Here is a 13,891-nt window from a genome sequence, read left to right on the forward strand (position 1 = left end):
TGGAATGGTGGAAAATAAGAAGCTATCTGGATGTCCAAAATGAAATAAACAATTGGTTTAAAAATACTATGGTAAAATCTGGTAACTGACTACTAAAGTACACATCAAAGAAATAATCCTAGCTAGTTGGGAGACCAAGTGGGAGGATCACTTTAGCCCAGGAGTTCAAGATCAGCTGTGGCTACACAGTGAGAGACCCCTTTTCAAAAATAAAAACAAAAACAAAAAAACACAAACAAAAAACAAACCAACAAAATAAAACAAAACAAAACATTTAATACTTCAAAGATTTTATCAACCACATGGGGAAATGTTCTGTGAAAGAGCCAGGGTACAAAATTGTGTATAAACCTAGACTTTAAGTAAGTAAAAAAAAAAAAAAAAATATATATGTATGTATATATATATATATATATATATAGACAAATTTTACCTAAAAGGAAATCTGCCAAAGGTAATAGTGATGGCTTCTGGATGATGAATTCATAGGTAGCATTTTTATTTAGAGTTTTCTATATTTTTATATTTCCTACAGTAAATATAGGCCACTTTGATCATTGGGAGAAATAGACTGTTTTTATAAGTGCAGTGGCTTCTCCTTTGATTCAGGATTATTCCCTGGAGTTCTGCTCTAGTTGTGATCACATCCAGAACCTTAAGATTCCTCTGCTGCCTAATAAACCAGAGAACAGAATGATCTGGACGATTCATCCAGGATTTGGCTTGAGCTGCTGTATTCATCACAGCGTCCTCCTGTTCCTGAGCAACTATTGTGGGGTTTATGAGCCCTGGAAGGAATAGCAAGTTAGAGCTGGAATTAGCTGCATTCTGGTCACGGTTACACATATGTGGCTTTCATTGATTTTTATGGGAGATTTGTGCACATAATGGAGAGAGGAATGTCACTGATTTGTTTTAATTTAGCTTGAGCAGTAACCCTTTACTAATGTGACTCCTTCTATAAGAGGCAAATCTGCTCTCAATTTTGTTTTTGTTTTTTTTTAGTCGTCAAAAGCATTGGTTTAGATTTCTATAACCGAGGAAGTCCCAGTGGTGACTTCAGATCAACTTAGGCACTTGCATGTGAGTCATGCTATTATTTGCTTTTCATTGGCTCAAACATGTAATCATCTCAGTTGTAAGTTAATAAAACCAAGATTTGTGTAGTGTTCCTCCCACCCTTCTCCCTCCAATTCAGATTATACATTAGACAAGCGTTTCTCAATGATAGCACTATTGACATTTGGGGATACATAATCCTTTGTTGTAGGGGACTGTTCTCTGTAGGATGTTTAGTAACATCCCTGACCTCTATGCTCTGGATGCTAACAGCAGTCCTTTTTTAGACTCCTAGGGGTCTAAATCGCCCCCAGTTGAGAACTATTGGATTTGACAAAGTATAAAGGAAAAGCTAAATAGAATAAAATAATTAAAAATTATAGACGTTATTAAAATCACTAACACTCTTCTTGTTTAGGAAATAATTTAATATAGCTAAAGAAACCTGCACACTTTTTAGCAAAATATAATAAAAATACATAAAGTAATAACAAGAAAGAAAAAATTGATAAATTTGATTTCATCAAAATTGAAAACTTCTGCTTATCAAATGGCTGTTAAGAAAATGAGTAGGCAAGTCACAGATTTGGGGAAAACATCTGCAAAATATGCATCTGACAAAGAACTTATGTCCAGAATATATAAAGATCTTCTATAACTCAACAGTAAAAAAAAAATCCAATGCCAAAAATGAGCAAAAGATTTGAACAGACAATTCACAATGGAAGTTATACAAATAGCCAATAAGCACATTAAAAAGTGCTCGACATCATCAGGCGTAAGGGAAACAGGTTAAAATGTAAATGAGGTGCCAGAGTGTCTAAAATTAAAATGGCTGACAAAAATGTTGGCAAGGATATAAACAGATGAAACAGCTAGAAAGTGGGGGTATAAATTTTATACTCCAAAAGGAACATTTAGAACAAGGTTTGGGGGAGGAGCCAAGATGGCCGAATAGGAACAGCTCCGGTCTCCAGCTCCCAGCGTGAGCGACACAGAAGACGGTGATTTCTGCATTTCCATCTGAGGTACCGTGTTCATCTCACTAGGGTGTGCCAGACAGTGGGCGCAGGTCAGTGGGTGAGTGCACCGTGCGCCAGCCGAAGCAGGGGCGAGGCATTGCCTCACTCGGGAAGCACAAGGGGTCAGGGAGCTCCCTTTCCAGGGGTGACAGACGGCACCTGGAAAATCGGGCCACTCCCACCCGAATACTGTGCTTTTCCGATGGGCTTAGGAAACGGTGCCCCAGGAGAGTATAGCCCACACCTGGCTCAGAGGGTCCTACGCCCACGGAGTCTCGCTGATTGCTAGCACAGCAGTCTGAGATCAAACAGCAAGTCTGCCGCGAGGCTGGGGGAGGGGCACCCGCCATTGCCCAGGCTCGCTTAGGTAAACAAAGCAGCCTGGAAGCTTGAACTGGGTGGAGCCCACCACAGCTCAAGGAGGCCTGCCTGCCTCTGTAGGCTCCACCTCTGGGGGCAGGGCACAGACAAACAAAAAGACAGCAGTAACCTCTGCAGACTTAAATGTCCCTGTCTGACAGCTTTGAGGAGAGCAGTGGTTCTCCCAGCACGCAGCTGGAGATCTGAGAACGGGCAGACTGCCTCCTCAAGTGGGTCCCTGACCCCTGACCCCCGAGCAGCCTAACTGGGAGGCACCCCCCAGCAGGGGCAGACTGACACCTCACACGGCCGGCCAGGTACTCCAACAGACCTGCAGCTGAGGGTCCTGTCTGTTAGAAGGAAAACTAACAGAAAGGACATCCACACCAAAAACCCATCTGTACATCACCATCATCAAAGACCAAAAGTAGATAAAACCACAAAGATGGGGAAAAAACAGAGCAGAAAAACTGGAAACTCTAAAAAGCAGAGTACCTCTCCTCCTCCAAAGGAACACAGTTCCTCACCAGCAACGGAACAAAGCTGGACGGAGAATAACTTTGACGAGCTGAGAGAAGAAGGCTTCAGACGATCAAATTACTCCGAGCTACGGGAGGATATTCAAACCAAAGGCAAAGAAGTTGAAAACTTTGAAAAAAATTTAGAAGAATGTATAACTAGAATAACCAATACAGAGAAGTGCTTAAAGGAGCTGATGGAGCTGAAAACCAAGGCTCGAGAACTACGTGAAGAATGCAGAAGCCTCAGGAGCCGATGCGATCAAATGGAAGAAAGGGTATCAGCCCTGGAAGATGAAAAGAATGAAATGAAGCGAGAAGGGAAGTTTAGAGAAAAAAGAATAAAAAGAAACGAGCAAAGCCTCCAAGAAATGTGGGACTATGTGAAAATACCGAATCTGCGTCTGATTGGTGTACCTGAAAGTGACGGGGAGAATGGAAACAAGTTGGAAAACACTCTGCAGGATATTATCCAGGAGAACTTCTCCAATCTAGCAAGGCAGGCCAACATTCAGATTCAGGAAATACAGAGAACGCCACAAAGATACTCCTCGAGAAGAGCAACTCCAAGACACATAATTGTCAGATTCACCAAAGTTGAAATGAAGGAAAAAATGTTAAGGGCAGCCAGAGAGAAAGGTCGGGTTACCATCAAAGGGAAGCCCATCAGACTAACAGTGGATCTCTCGGCAGAAACCCTACAAGCCAGAAGAAAGTGGGGGCCAATATTCAACATTCTTAAAGAAAAGAATTTTCAACCCAGAATTTCATATCCAGCCAAACTAAGCTTCATAAGTGAAGGAGAAATAAAATACTTTACAGACAAGCAAATGCTGAGAGATTTTGTCACCACCAGGCCTGCCCTAAAAGAGCTCCTGAAGGAAGCGCTAAACATGGAAAGGCACAACCGGTACCAGCCACTGCAAAATCATGCCAAAATGTAAAGACCATCGAGACTAGGAAGAGACTGCATCAACTAAGGAGCAAAATAACAAGCTAACATCATAATGACAGGATCAAATTCACACATAACAATATTAACTTTAAATGTAAATGGACTAAATGCTCCAATTAAAAGACACAGACTGGCAAATTGGATAAAGACTCAAGACCCATCAGTGTGCTGTATTCAGGAAACCCATCTCACGTGCAGACACACATAGGCTCAAAATAAAAGGATGGAGGAAGATCTACCAAGCAAATGGAAAACAAAAAAAGGCAGGGGTTGCAATCCTAGTCTCTGATAAAACAGACTTTAAACCAACAAAGATCAAAAGAGACAAAGAAGGCCATTACTTAATGGTAAAGGGATTAATTCAACAAGAAGAGCTAACTATCCTAAATATATGTGCACCCAATACAGGAGCACCCAGATTCATAAAGCAAGTCCTGAGTGACCTACAAAGAGACTTAGACTCCCACACATTAATAATGGGAGACTTTAACACCCCACTGTCAACATTAGACAGATCAACGAGACAGAAAGTCAACAAGGATACCCAGGAATTGAAGTCAGCTCTGCACCAAGCAGACCTAATAGACATCTACAGAACTCTCCACCCCAAAGCAACAGAATATACATTTTTTTCAGCACCACACCACACCTATTCCAAAATTGACCACATACTTGGAAGTAAAGCTCTCCTCAATAAATGTAAAAGAACAGAAACTATCTCTCAGATCACAGTGCAATCAAGCTAGAACTCAGGATTAAGAATCTCACTCAAAACCGCTCAACTACATGGAAACTGAACAACCTGCTCCTGAGTGACTACTGGGTACATAACGAAATGAAGGCAGAAATAAAGATGTTCTTTGAAACCAACGAGAACCAAGACACAACATACCAGAATCTCTGGGACACATTCAAAGCAGTGTGTAGAGGGGAATTTATAGCACTAAATGCCCATAAGAGAAAGCAGGAAAGATCCAAAATTGACACCCTAACATCACAATTAAAAGAACTAGAAAAGCAAGAGCAAACACATTCAAAAGCTAGCAGAAGGCAAGAAATAACTAAAATCAGAGCAGAACTGAAGGAAATAGAGACACAAAAAACCTTCAAAAAATTAATGAATCCAGGAGCTGGTTTTTTGAAAGGATCAACAAAATTGATAGACTGCTAGCAAGATTAATAAAGAAAAAAAGAAGAATCAAATAGATGCAATAAAAATGATAAAGGGGATATCACCACCGATCCCACAGAAATACAAACTACCATCAGAGAATACTACAAACACCTCTATGCAAATAAACTAGAAAATCTAGAAGAAATGGATAAATTCCTCAACACATACACCCTCCCAAGACTAAACCAGGAAGAAGTTGAATCTCTGAATAGACCAATAACAGGAGCTGAAATTGTGGCAATAATCAATAGCTTACCAACCAAAAAAAGTCCAGGACCAGATGGGTTCACAGCCGAATTCTACCAGAGGTACAAGGAGGAACTGGTACCATTCCTTCTGAAACTATTCCAATCAATAGAAAAAGAAGGAATCCTCCCTAACTCATTTTATGAGGCCAGCATCATCCTGATACCACAGCCGGGCAGAGACACAACCAAAAAAGAGAATTTTAGACCAATATCCTTGATGAACATTGATGCAAAAATCCTCAATAAAATACTGGCAAACTGAATCCAGCAGCACATCAAAAAGCTTATCCACCATGATCAAGTGGGCTTCATCCCTGGGATGCAAGGCTGGTTCAATATACGCAAATCAATAAATGTAATCCAGCATATAAACAGAACCAAAGACAAAAACCACATGATTATCTCAATAGATGCAGAAAAGGCCTTTGACAAAATTCAACAACCTTTCATGCTAAAAACTCTCAATAAATTAGGGATTGATGGGACGTATCTCAAAATAATAAGAGCTATCTATGACAAACCCGCAGCCAATGTCATACTGAATGGGCAAAAACTGGAAGCATTCCCTTTGAAAACTGGCCCAAGACAGGGATGCCCTCTCTCACCACTTCTATTCAACATAGTGTTGGAAGTTCTGGCCAGGGCAATTAGGCAAGAGAAGGAAATAAAGGGTATTCAGTTAGGAAAAGAGGAAATCAAATTGTCCCTGTTTGCAGACGACATGATTGTATATCTAGAAAACCCCATTGTCTCAGCCCAAAATCTCCTTAAGCTGATAAGCAACTTCAGCAAAGTCTCAGGATAGAAAATCAATGTACAAAAATCACAAGCATTCTTATACACCAACAACAGACAAACAGAGAGCCAAATCATGAGTGAACTCCCATTCACAATTGCTTCAAAGAGAATAAAATACCTAGGAATCCAACTTACAAGGGATGTGAAGGACCTCTTCAAGGAGAACTACAAACCACTGCTCAAGGAAATAAAAGAGGATACAAACAAATGGAAGAACATTCCATGCTCATGGGTAGGAAGAGTCAATATCATGAAAATGGCCATACTTCCCAAGATAATTTACAGATTCAATGCCATCCCCATCAAGCTACCAATGACTTTCTTCACAGAATTGGAAAAAACTAAAGTTCATATAGAACCAAAAAAGAGCCCGCATTTCCAAGTCAATCCTAAGCCAAAAGAACGAAGCTGGAGGCATCACACTACCTGACTTCAAACTATACTACAAGGCTACAGTAACCAAAACAGCATGGTACTGGTACCAAAACAGAGACATAGATCAATGGAACAGAACAGAGCTGTCAGAAATAATGCCACATATCTACAACTATCTGATCTTTGACAAACCTGACAAAAACAAGAAATGGGGAAAGGATTCCGTATTTAATAAATGGTGCTGGGAAAACTGGCTAGCCATATGGAGAAAGCTGAAACTGGATCCCTTCCTTACACCTTATACAAAAATCAATTCAAGATGGATTAAAGACTTAAACGATAGACCTAAAACCATAAAAACCCTAGAAGAAAACCTAGGCATTACCATTCAGGACATAGGCATGGGCAAGGACTTCATGTCTAAAACACCAAAAGCAATGGCAACAAAAGCCAAAATTGACAAATGGGATCTAATTAAACTAAAGTGCTTCTGCACAGCAAAAGAAACTACCATCAGAGTGAACAGGAAACCTACAAAATGGGAGAAAATTTTCGCAACCTACTCATCTGACAAAGGGCTAATATCCAGAATCTACAATGAACTCCAACAAATTTACAAGAAAAAAACAAACAACCCCATCAAAAAGTGGGCAAAGGACATGAACAGACAGTTTTCAAAAGAAGACATTTATGCAGCCAAAAAACACATGAAAAAATGCTCACCATCACTGGCCATCAGAGAAATGCAAATCAAAACCACAATGAGATAACATCTCACACCAGTTAGAATGGCAATCATTAAAAAGTCAGGAAACAACAGGTGCTGGAGAGGATGTGGAGAAATAGGAACACTTTTACACTGTTGGTAGGACTGTAAACTAGTTCAACCCTTGTGGAAGTCAGTGTGGCGATTCCTCAGGGATCTAGAACTAGAAATTCCATTTGACCCAGCCATCCCATTACTGGGTATATACCCAAAGGACTATAAATCATGCTGCTATGAAGACACATGCACATGTATGTTTATTGCGGCATTATTCACAATAGCAAAGACTTGGAACCAACCCAAATGTCCAACAATGATAGACTGGATTAAGAAAATGTGGCACATATACACCATGGAATACTATGCAGCCATAAAAAATGATGAGTTCATGTCCTTTGTAGGGACATGGATGAAACTGGAAATCATCATTCTCAGTAAACTATCCCAAGAACAAAAAACCAAACACCGCATATTCTCACTTATAGGTGGGAATTGAACAATGAGAACACATGGACACAGGAAGGGGAACATCACACTTCGGGGACTGTTGTGGGTTGGGGGGAGGGGGGAGGGATAGCACTGGGAGATATACCTAATGCTAGATGACGAGTTAGTGGGTGCAGCGCACCAGCATGGCACATGTATACATATGTAACTTACCTGCACATTGCGCACATGTACAATAAAACCTAAGGTATAATAATAATAATTAAAAAAAAAAAAAAAGAACAAGGTTCAATGGTTTCTTATCAGGGTAAAGATGCTCGTGTTCTATGAAGTGGCAATTAAACGTCTAGATATGTACCCAAAATATGTAAATATATTGATAAAAATACTTGTATAAGAATCTTCATAGCATTCTGGTTCATTATATTCCAATACCAGAAAAAACCCACATGAAGATATCATGTGACTTCTATATAAGGCAGTCTTGGGATATAAGGGACACATCACTTCTGTAATATCCCTGCCCAAAATGCAAATGTTAATTCAATCATAAGGAAGCCTCAAATAAACACTAATCTGTGTGGTTCAAAAATGTCAAGTCACAAATGACAGAGATAGACCAAGAAAGAAATTCCAGAATAAAGGAACTTGAAGTGACGTGACATGACCTTAAAGTGCGTCCTGGACTGGGAGATAAAAAAATACTAGCTACAAATTACTTTATTTAGCCAGATACGATGGCTCACACCTGTAATCCCAGCACTTTGGGAGGGCGAGCCAAGTGGATCCCATGAGCTCAGGAGTTCGAGACCCAGCCTGGTCAGCATGGGAAAGCCATGTCTCTACAAAAAACACAAATTAGCTGGGCATGGTGGCTCACACCTGAAGTCCCAGCTACTTGGGAGGCTGAGGTGGGAGGATCACTTGAGTCCAGGAGGTCAAGGCTGTAGTGAGCTGAGATTGCACCACTTCACTCTAGCCTGGATGATAGAGTGAGAGCCTGTCTCAAAAAAAGCACTTTATTCATATAATTTATGATATTGGAATATGAACTACAGATTAGAAATTAAGCATATCATTTCTTTTAAAAATAATGGTACTGTGTCAATCGAGATAAATGATGAGACAAGTCTCAATCATTTTAGGAGGTTTATTTGCCAAAGTTAAGGATGTGGTCCCAGAAAACAGGTCCATACCTTTCTTCAAAGATTATTTTGAGGGCTTGAAATTTAAAGGGGAAAGGGCAGAATATTGAGAAGCACACAGTTTTCATTTAAGAGGCGGGTAGGGAAAAATAAGTCATTCATGCCTTTGTCTGGCTCAGTGAATCTGCATGTTATATAAGATGACAAAGGAAAAAAGGGGCAGGGGAACAATCAGATATGCATTTGTGTCTGGTGGGCAGGGGGAATGACTGCACTTGTAAGGATAAACTATCAATTTACATTGCCATGGTGAAATTTTAACAGAAATACCTTAGAGTAAAGATCTTGCATCTCACTGGGAATTTTTTTTGTGGGCAAAATATGGAGGAGGTATGTGGCTTTTCATCTTGTAGCCACCTTATTTATGAACCAAAGAGGGGAAGGTAGGTTTGTGTAACCCAGTTCCCAGCTTGAATTTTCCCTTTGGCTTAAATGAGTTTGGGGTCCTAAGATTTAATTTCCTTTCACAATTGTCATGTAAGAAAATTCCATTTATGCAGCCAAAAGACACATAAAAAATGCTCATCATCACTGGCCATCAGAGAAATGCAAATCAAAACCACAATGAGATACCATCTCACACCAGTTAGAATGGCGATTATTAAAGAGTCAGGAAACAACAGGTGCTGGAGAGGATGTGGAGAAATAGGAACACTTTTACACCATTGGTGGGACTGTAAACTAGTTCAACCATTGTGGAAGTCAGTGTGGCGATTCCTCAGGGATCTAGAACTAGAAATATCATTTGACCCAGCCATCCCATTACTGGGTATATACCCAAAGGATTATAAAACATGCTGCTATAAAGACACATGCACACATATGTTTATTGTGGCACTATTCACAATAGCAAAGACTTGGAACCAACCCAAATGTCCAACAATGATAGACTGGATTAAGAAAATGTGGCACATATACACCATGGAATACTATGCAGCCATAAAAAATGATGAGTTCATGTCCTTTGTAGGGACATGGATGAAGCTGGAAACCATCATTCTCAGCAAACTGTCACAAGGACAAAAAACCAAACACCACATGTTCTCACTCATAGGTAGGAATTGAACAATGAGAACACAGGGACACAGGAAGGGGAACATCACACTTCGGGGCCTGTTGTGGGGTGGGGGGAGGGGGGAGGGGGATAGCATTAGGAGATTTACCTAATGTTAAATGACGAGTTAATGGGTGCAGCACACCAACGTGGCACATGTATACATATGTAACTAACCTGCACGTTGTGCACATGTACCCTAAAACTTAAAGTATAATAAAAGTAAAGGGAAAAAAAGAAAATTCAATTTTTTGTTGTGGGGAGGAAATATGCACTGATATGTTTAGGAATAAAGAGACATTTCTCCAATTTACTCTCAAATGGTTCAGAAAAAAAGTTATACACAAGCACAAATACACATGTATGCAAGAGAGGGGATGATAAATGGGCAAAATAGAAACAACTGGTGAACCTGGGTAAACGGTATATTGGATTTTTTTTGCAGTATTCCTGCAACTATTCTGTAAGTTTAATAATATCAAGAAAAAGGTTCAAATTAAAAAGTGAGGAAAATGATGCAAAAGATAAATAAGGATAGTGAAGTTGAATTGCCATAAACAGCTGTATTGTGGTAATAACAAATTACCTCACATTTTGCAGTTTAAAACAAAACACACATTTATTATTTTAGTTTTCATAGGGCAAGATTCTAGGCGTAGCTTACTTCAGTGTCTCATAAAGCTGCAATCAAGATATTGGCTGCATTTTCATTTGGAGGCATGACTGGAGAAGAATACACTTTCAAGCTCATTAAGATTGTTGGGGGATTTTATTCCCTTGTGGTTGTATGATTGACAGTCTCGGCTGAAGGCTGTTCCCAGAACCCAGAAGGCACCCACAATTCCCTGCCGTGTGACCTCTATAGGAAGTTTATAATGTGGCTGTTTGTTTCTCCAAAGCTTGCAGAAGAGTGTCTCACCTGTATGCTTAGAGAGCTTTACATAAGAGAACATAATCAAGGGAGTGGTATTTCATGTCTTTTGACATATTCTATAGTTAGAAGCAAGTTATAGATGTCTCCCATGCTCCAGGGAAGAGGATTACACACAGGTGTGTAGACCAGAAAATAAGAATTATTGGTGGACATTCTAGGGTTATCTACCACAGCATAAAATTACTACATCAAATATGATTCATCAAATGATATATGGTTTTTATCTTCAATTTAGACTAAGCTAGAAATAAAAAAAATATTTTCTAAGAACTATTAGTGGTACATATTTGAGAGTAACAATTTTAGTTACTGAAGAAAATATTTGTCATTATTTTTGTAACCAGAGTATTTCGAAACTATTTCCTACATTTCAGAAATATGTTATTAATCCTACCTTCTAAAGCTGTTTAGTCATAAATGTCTTACATCAAATATGTCTGAATTATCTTGCTAGGAAATGGTAGACTTGCACTTTCTTACCTATTTTTTGAGTTGTGTATTATCATGTGACTTATAGGTATCATTATTTGACTTGCTTTGGTCAATGAAATGTAGGTGGAAGCTTTAGTAAGTCATGTGGTTTGCCATATTCGTCTTTACCTTACTCATAATCTTTGAAAAAATTTGTGGCAATTGGGCTTCTGTCAGCCTGGATGCTTGAGTGATTACAACAGGCAGAGCCTCTAGGCTGACCCAAACTGAACATGTAGTAACAATGAGAGATGAACTTTTGTTATTTTTATTGACTGTTATTTTTGGCTTTTCGTTTGTTATTGCAGCCTGACCTAGTCTCTCTTGACTGGTATAGACGTTTATAACTAGAATTGTGGAGCTATTTATAAAGCAAACCTAAATTACACAGGATTGGTTTAATGATTAATTGAGTGGTGGTAAAAAAGTAAAAGCTGAAAGAATAGTAATGTCATCTTGATCTTGGGAATGGAAATATTTGGTAAAACTCACACCTAGGAAATAGTTTATGTGCTTAATGATTATAGGACCACGGACAGAAGTTAGAAAGCATAGTGTGAGCTCCGTATATTGGTTGCTATTGGTTGTATTGGCAAGGAATAGCAAAAAAGAGGTGATAGTTTTGATGTGCAAGTTCAGGGACCAGTGCCATTCAGTGTCAGTAGTGCACGCCACTGTGTGTGCCCAGAAGCAGTGGCAGAGGCTTCTTCCTTGGAATAGTCCCACTCTGTGTTTTGGGAGTCATTTCTGGGTGAGGAACCTTGGAGCCTGAATGTCCAGTTCTCAAAGTTATCTAATATCATCAATTTCAATGAAAAAAAAAAACCTGGGCTTTTAAATAATTAAAGTTAGTTTTATTTGGTCTTACTGAAGATTGCAACCTGGGAAAGTTTGGGAGAATTTCTGTTAGACTGCTCCAAAGCAGTGTTTCATGCCACAGCATATTTACAAGGGGGTGGATGTTCTGCATGTGCTCAGAAGTTCCATTAAAGCAAAAACGCATCCAAGTTTGGGCGTGAGAGTGTATCCGCTTATAGATTAAAGAGGCATAGTTGTTAACCCTGTCAGATATTATTTTATATACAGGAAAAGGCAGGGGCTAGGATCATTGAACTTATATTTTCTAAAAATATAGTGACTCAGGTAAGAATTACGGGGACCTACACTCTATCCTGTTTATTGTCTTCAAGGCATTCCTCTGGAGGGATGTGCTTAGTCACTGAGTTTGGGGTTTGTGAAGCTATGCTGACAAGCCATATGAGCAAACAGGATTTCTTTAAGGCAAGGGCCAAGTATGTGGCTGGCCAGAAGCAGACATTTGCTACTTATCTCACATAATAAACCTTGTTTCTGTTTAAACTTGCCTCTCTATATTTTGTTGCTAGCTCTGGAGGATCCTGACTAATACGGAAAGTATTCATATTTTCACATTCATTGAGACATTTTTATTAAGCATTTCCTGTGTGTCGTGTATGGGGCTAGATCCTGAACTATAACCATGTTTATAACAGGCATAAATTTTGACTTCAAGAGGTTTAAACTTTAAAAATTTTTCAGTTCATTGTTGTACAGATTTATGAGTTTATATTAAGGTATATCAATAATATATGCCATCGAAGCCAGTCAGCCTCATGCTTTCAATTTGAAATACCATTTTCAGAAATAAATGCATATTTTATTACATGACACTATATAATGGTCATATAAATGAAACTATCTTCCCATTGAATAAAAAACAAAACTGGAAACAAAAGTAACCAAGGAAACATTTCTATCAGGGAGGTTTTTGGTTATTTGTTTGTTTGCTTTTTTACAGTTTTTAATGCTAACTTTAGTTTACTTTTGTGATACTTATCAGACAATTTTATTCTTTTTCTGGAGTACTGTTTCACCACTCAATAGTGAAACAATGCCTCTTTAAAGTTAGTGCTAATTCTTAAATTTGACACAAGATGCTTCATTTTGAGGAAAGTATTATAAAAGCAAAATAGAAAATTGCATCTTTGAAGTATATCTCCTTTTAGCTGTTTTCTTCATACACTATGAATTTTACTTAAGGAAATGAAAAATTAAGATTGGAGTGCAATCCATTCCTGACTATTTCTATAGCAATTGGAAAGTTTATACACAGATGCAAATTATATTTGACAAAATAGGAAGTAACATTTCATTGGAAGCTATGTTCTGCAAACAGCACATGCTTTCTTGGAGTTTTGACTGAAAACCATTTTTTTTCCTATGAATATACAGATGTATTTAAGGGATAATTAACAGAAAATTATTTACCTAAGTTTCTTGTTTAAGTATAATTTCAAATTCTTGGAAGCTGGATTTGATAATTAAGATTAATTAATTTCTTAGTAAGGGATGCTTTACCCTAGGAAACACTAACTAATGAATATAACTTGTAGACTTGAGAGGTAAACCTTCAATGTGAAGCTCCATTAGCACATTCCAAATTATTTAGACGGAGGTTTCTAGTCAGAATAGTCTTTGAAAACTGCA

Source organism: Pongo abelii, chromosome 2, assembly GCF_028885655.2.
Source record: "Pongo abelii isolate AG06213 chromosome 2, NHGRI_mPonAbe1-v2.0_pri, whole genome shotgun sequence".
In the NCBI taxonomy this organism is placed as follows: domain Eukaryota; kingdom Metazoa; phylum Chordata; class Mammalia; order Primates; family Hominidae; genus Pongo; species Pongo abelii.